This window comes from Taudactylus pleione, unplaced genomic scaffold (genome assembly GCF_031769625.1).
Source record: "Taudactylus pleione unplaced genomic scaffold, aTauple2 ptg000274l, whole genome shotgun sequence".
Lineage (NCBI taxonomy): Eukaryota > Metazoa > Chordata > Amphibia > Anura > Myobatrachidae > Taudactylus > Taudactylus pleione.
The window spans coordinates 1,848,451-1,854,841 of record NW_028284676.1 but is presented as its reverse complement, the minus strand read 5'-3'; the positions used below and the strand labels follow the sequence as shown (position 1 = coordinate 1,854,841).

The following is a 6,391-nucleotide window of genomic DNA, read 5'->3' as shown; positions in this document are numbered from 1 at the left end:
GGACGCCCCCCCTAAGAGGGATCCGATTGGATCCCTCCCACCTTCCCCCACGACAAGTGCAGATGGACCCCAGAGGGACCTCTGGGTAATAAACCCAAAAGTCTCTCTATCCGGAGGCATCGCAGAGGACAGCTCGTATCGGGAGAGCTGTCCTTTGCCATGTTCATAACATTTCTAAGTACATACCACGGTAATCAACCGCGGTATGTACCTAATGAAAGGTGGGATGTACCACATTGCGGATGCGATGCTTAGTACATCCCGGACTTGGTGTTAGAGTGCCCTATGTCGTAAAGTACTAATTAGTCCAAATCAACCCACTAAACGGGATTCAAATTAGTCCAGATTCCAGCTCTGCATAGGTAACAAAATGCTATTTTTCTTTCATTACCACATTTTATGTTCATATTAAGACGCAAATTGCATCCAGCTCTGAATAAGATGCATGATTTTTTTTTTCATGTAATATGCCCTATGACCACACGGTGTCAGTACTGTGCTCACAGAAGAACCCATGGAAATAGTTGAGTAACAATACACCTGTAACAGTGGGTGGGACCTTACAATCAGCACTTTAATGAGCTCATTGAAGTTAATGATCCCAGCTTAGAAATCCCTGAATTTCTTACAGCACAGACATTACAGCCCTGAGAAGGTGAGTGTAGCAGGTAGTATGTGTCCCTGATGTGCAGTGTGTAAGTTAAGTATAAAATGCTCATTTATTTCTGCAACTGTGTCCCGCTGTAAGAAGCAGATTATATGGAGACTAGGGGGAGATTTATCAAAGTTTGGAGAGAGATCAAGAGGATTGAGGTTTAGTGGTCTACTCATGAAGAACATGAAGTGGCTACTGAAAAATATCACTATATATTGCATCACATTGATGTTTAGTAGCCATTCGTGTAGACTTACCTGTCTGACGTCTTCGGGCACTGTCCGGTCCCTCCGTAATGCCTGGAAGCAGTGAGAATACAGACATATTGGGTGCCCGTTATGTCTGTACACTCCCTGCACATGTGCCGGTGTCTGATAGCAGCAGGTCAGGGCAGACCTGCTGCAATGGATACTGGATAACAGGGGGCGGACAGAGCGTATGCAGCTTCCCTGCTCTGTTTGGCTTGTGGGACAGATTACACCATCCTGAGATGGCAAATCTGTATGCAGGAGACTAACTGAAGCTAAACTTTCCGTTTTTTCTATCAATCGCACTCGCCATTCAAAAATCTGGTGTTGCGATTCATACACGAAGCGGGTGTGCTGCTGGGGAAGGAATAACCTTCTACACGGTAACCCCTTCTATGCATCACCGAAGGCAGTGAAAGCCCTGGTTTCAGCTAAACCAGACTTTCCACTGCTCTATGAATAGACCCCAAAGTACCCACCTATCAGCTCCTGTAATTTTTCAAACACTGCCTGTGACATGAGTTAGGAGCTGATCAGTTGGTACTTTCTCTCTCCAAGATTTTTGCTAAATCTCCCCCTAAAAACCTGAGGGTGGAAGTGTGGAGAATGCGCACACAACAGAAGTCTCTTCGTAGATACCTGTATTGTTCTGTCTGGTAATGGTGATCTGTGAGCGTGTGCCAGGGGCCCAGATGTATGCCAACTGTCCTGCAAGTGCTTATTATCCTGGCTACTCAGCTCAGGGGTCATTAATCAAAGCATGCTGGGATCTTTAGTCCCACGTGCTGCAGAGCCACTGTCTCGGTCCCTTTGTTTAGCCTCAGGCCATGCTTTTCCACACCCTCAAATGAGCTTAGAAGTGGAACTTCAGCTGAAACAAATCAATGTATTTTGTATCTGACTGAATGTAGCACAGCCTCAAAGTTGTTCATACTCTATGTAATATAGCAGTGGTGGTGAACCTTGGCACTCCAGCTGCTGTGGGATTACATATCCCAGCATGCACTGCCAGAGTTTTGCTATTAGGGAATGCTAAAACTGTGGCAGGTTTGCCACCACTGTAATATAGTGTTGATCACATTGGTTGCTACCACTGTCCTGCTAAATCCCATCATATGTCACTGACCAGTGATGGCCTAGTAAGCACCAGCTTTCCATTATTCCCACCCCATGTTGGCTATCTGGTTGTGCAGTCATGGCAGCTCCCAGTCATATCTGAATTGTAAAGATTGTGATTTAAAATGTATGTATAACGGCTGCTTAATATTCTAAAAGTGATCTAAATTATGGAGTATAACAAAGAACCTTTTCAGTATCAGTTAAATATATATATTTCTGTTTTTGTGAGATTGACTATTACCCAGCTTTATACCGGATGGAAATCCCGGACTGGATGTTGGAGGAAGCAGAAGACTCTGACAATGAGGTGAGATGGCATCAGCCTGTGGTCCGTTTTTATAAGCTTATGTTCTTCTAGTGACTCTATAGAGTGAATCACAATTGTCTGAGTACCAGCTGAGGGGTATCCATTGCTCCAAAATATAAACACTGACAAAAATAGCATCTTTCTGCCTATATGCAGAGACGGTCACGTTTCTACGTCACTATAATTGGCTTACATCAGACCACCTCTCCCAGGAGTGGCAAGTGCAAAATACACCCTGGTCTGCAATTGCACATATGCCTGTATTCGCCTTGGGGGGCATGCGCAGAGCAATTGCACACAGGTTATGCATACTGGTGTGGTTCTAACAGCTACTAACTCTAGTAAGTTATACAAAGCAATGTTCAGATTTAACAGCCTATCCCCCACAGGGCCGTATTCAATTAGCGCGAAAAGCAGTTTTTTGCAAAAAAGTTTCGCCAGTGAAGTAATTTCGCCAGCGGAAACTTATCCCCGAATTCAATTCTTGTGACTTTTCGCCGGCGTGAAAACGCAATGCAATGTACCCGGCGGAAAAGTTTTGCCTATGAATAGCTGGAGGAAAACAGTGCAGAATTGCGGTTTTGGGGTGCGAAGGTGGGGAAACCACCCTACACTTTTAGGACAGATCCCCAAAGGTAAACTATATCTAAATAAATCCTAAAAATGGATTAAACACCCCAAAAAATGACTTTGAATAAGGGGGCAAAAAAGTTTAAAGTTGGAGTACAAACTTAAAAACTAGCAAAATAGACTTTGGGGGCGGGGGTCTGCAAGTATGCCCAAGCAGTTTTTTTGATTGCAGGTACTTGCTGAAGGTGGCGTTTTTAATGCTTTTTAAGACCTCACTTTAGCAATTTTTAACTCTGCTTGCACCCATTTTCATGTACCCCACATTTGCTGAGAATACTTGTTTTTGCCCAAAAAAAAATGCAAAACACTATTCACCACCACTTCTTCACCGCAAAGACACAAAATAGCACCAATTCAGAGCATTTAAGTACCCCAAGTACCTCCAGCAGGGCTACTCATGAGTATCCATAGTGATCCCCCATGTCAGTGCATCTTTTGGAGGGTGTCAGGATGATTTCCCCAATTCTGCCAGCACTTTTCGCCTGTTTAAGTTCGTCGGGACGCAGTTTCACGTCCGTTGGAATTGAATGCGGGGATAAGCGGGGACGTGCGCAATACTTTTTCGCATGCAAAACCAGCGGTCTGCGAAAAGTCCAGGACTTTACAATTCTAATTGAATACGGCCTATAGTCTGTTAAATCTGAACAATGAAGTTTGCCTATAGGAGTGCCCCTTGTGCTCTGTATTCCAGAGCATAGTGTAATATGTTTACATGAATTAGTAAAATGTGTCTTTAACACCACAATAAAACTTACGAAGAATGCACATTATATAGCAGGGGTATTCAACATGTGCCCTCCAGCTTCTGTGGAACTGCACATTCCAGCATGCCCTGCCACAGCTTTGCAATTGGGGCATACTAAAACTGTGGCAGGACATGCTGGGATGTATAGTTTTACATCAGCTAGAGGGCCATATGTTGAATACCCTTGTTATACACTATACCAGAGGTTACCAAACTCTGCCATTACAGTCCATGCTTTAAGGATATCCATGCTTGAGCACAGGTGACTTAATTAGTACCTCAAATTGATTTAATCATCTCGATTTAAACACTGATAGTCTTAAAACCTGGACTGTAATGATAGTTTGGTAAACTGCACTATACCACAGGTTCTCAAACTCTGCCCTCAGAACCCCACACAGTGCAGGTTTTCCAGGTCTCCTCACAGAATCACAAGTGAGATAATGAGCTTCACCTGTGAATCTTTTAAAATGTGTCAGTGAGTAATGACTACACCTGTGCACCTGCTGGGTGACCTGGAAAACATGACCTGTTTGGTGTACTGAAGACAGAGTTGAACCACTGCACTTTTCCGGGCAGCTAGGAGTGTCACACAATTTTTGGGAGCATTCCGGAGAGTAGGAAAGTGTGACAACACTGTTGGTTTTTACAGTGCTGGCTGTATATTTTAGTACTCTGCTTATTAAAGCCACGAGCTTATCATGTTTTTTTTTTCTTTAATTTGCTTCTCAGGTCTCTGTACATAAAAACCAACATTATCGGTTGGGCCCTGATAATCTGGATGACACCTTAGAGTACGACCAAACCTCCTGTGATCCTGTTGTGCCACTTTATGAAGAAAATTCCATCCAACCAGAGTCAGAGTGCAATACCTGATCTATTGGGGAGACCATTACCTGCAGCTTTCTACCATGCAAAGGACCTGCCTTAGCTTTGTCACCCACCATCCAGGATCAGGGGAGAAGGCAGATTATATACCAGAGACTGGTGTGAGCGGGTGACTGATGCAGTATCGCTGTACTGGGGAAATTGATGACAATAATAAATAACAATGTCACAGTATCTTACACATGTATTCTGGCTCTGAAGCTTGGCTAAGAATAAAGCATTTGCTGTAATGTCTGGGTGATTCTCGCCTGCAGCCTCTTCTGTAATTCCTGCCCAACATTTTGCCACAGTGAGTAGAAGCACAAGGACGTAACTAGCTATGGGTCACCAGTGCTGTTGCTCCTGGCGCCCCCTGCAGCCAGGATTGCTGCTGCAGCACCCACAAAGCATCCTGTGGACGCTCCAGATGGGAACACTGTCAGCCAATCGGGCGTCCTGAGTACGCCCGGTCAGCGCTGGTCTTAACGGAGCTGCCGGTAATGACCCCTTTACGCGACGACATGATGTTGTGCACTCAGTGGGTGGGGCTGCCACTGGGTGCTATGTGCCCAATTACGGCCCTGCAGAAGCATAGCCTAAAACTTGTATTCTGCATAAATTAAAAAAAACATGCAAGTCCAACATAAAGGGTTGTCCCCAGCTGTGTCCCTAAAAGCCACTGTACATGTTTAAGTGTGACTGTAACTCTGGCAGTAAAATAAAAAGTAAGCCTCTACCAGGCCTCCTCATACTATCTAAATTGCTACAGCTAGGTATACACTATGCAATTCAAACAAACAGTTGGCACAATTTTTCTGCCAGTGGGAGGCCCCGATATCTGTGTACCTAGTGTAACGCTCTCTAATATAAGGTTTTTAAAGATCTTTCCACCGCCCTCACCAATTGCTGCATTCGCTTCACCTGATATTGTTGTATTACGTCTTAAACAAACCCTAGAAACTGCTTTTTTTATTAAATGGTTCCAGCTGCTCTTACCACTCCATGTGCACTTGGCAGTCAGCCCTGGCATTCTGTAGTAGCACATCACCTGTGGCATAAGTCTCTCTGTAGCTGAGATTGTTTCCTACTACAAAGACCGGACTGATCAGGTCTGACATTATATGGTACGCTCTTCCTCAGCCAGCATCCTGCACAATTCCTTCCCTCAACCCACTGGCTCCTTCTCTTCATTTGGTCCTGCAAATGAAGGTGAAGTCACTACTCCCTGATCATCCTACTCTACCACCTCACCACCTGATTCTATACCCTCACAAATCAGTCATTCTCTGACTCCTGTGCCCAGCTCAAGCTCATTATATGACTCACCATGAACCTTTACAATCTGGCGGGACCATTTGCAATATGTAGCATTTATCCTCACAGGCATGTGCAGAAGCCAGCACGGGGTGCCGCAGCGGGACCTGGACTACCCTGTCTGCCCCCCCTTCTGCCCGCCCCCCCCCCCCTCTCTCTGGGACATAGACTACGCTCCTGGATACCCAGGAGCGTAGTCTATGTCCTGCAGGGATGGGAACACAGGATAGTCCATGACCTAGCATTGGGTGAGGTCCCACTGCAGCACCCCCTGTGCCGGCTTTTGCCCACGCGGATGCTTATCCTCATGTATCAAACTCCTCCTGATTGTGAGCAGGACCCTCTTATCCGCTCTCATGTTATTACTTTTTTGTTCCTAATTGTAAATTGCAACAAATGACATACTAGTGCTATAAAAGCAAATGTTAATATCCATAAAAATAGGGTCTTCAACATAGACAGTGTTGTGAACCATCATTTCTCTGTTGCGCAATTCTGTTACCAAA

The 6,391-nt window shown here is 44.9% G+C and overlaps 1 long non-coding RNA gene across 2 annotated transcripts; it reads left to right on the top strand.

Annotated features, from left to right (window-relative positions):
- The first annotated feature begins 572 nt into the window (after positions 1 to 572).
- Positions 573 to 4,833, top strand: LOC148513672 (uncharacterized). Of its 2 annotated transcripts, none has more exons than XR_015880147.1 (3): positions 573 to 655; positions 2,252 to 2,329; positions 4,437 to 4,833. It is a non-coding gene; the product is annotated as an uncharacterized LOC148513672 (long non-coding RNA). The 2 variants fall into 2 exon arrangements; XR_015880148.1 differs by having other exon boundaries at positions 654 to 695.
- The last annotated feature ends 1,558 nt before the right edge of the window (positions 4,834 to 6,391 follow it).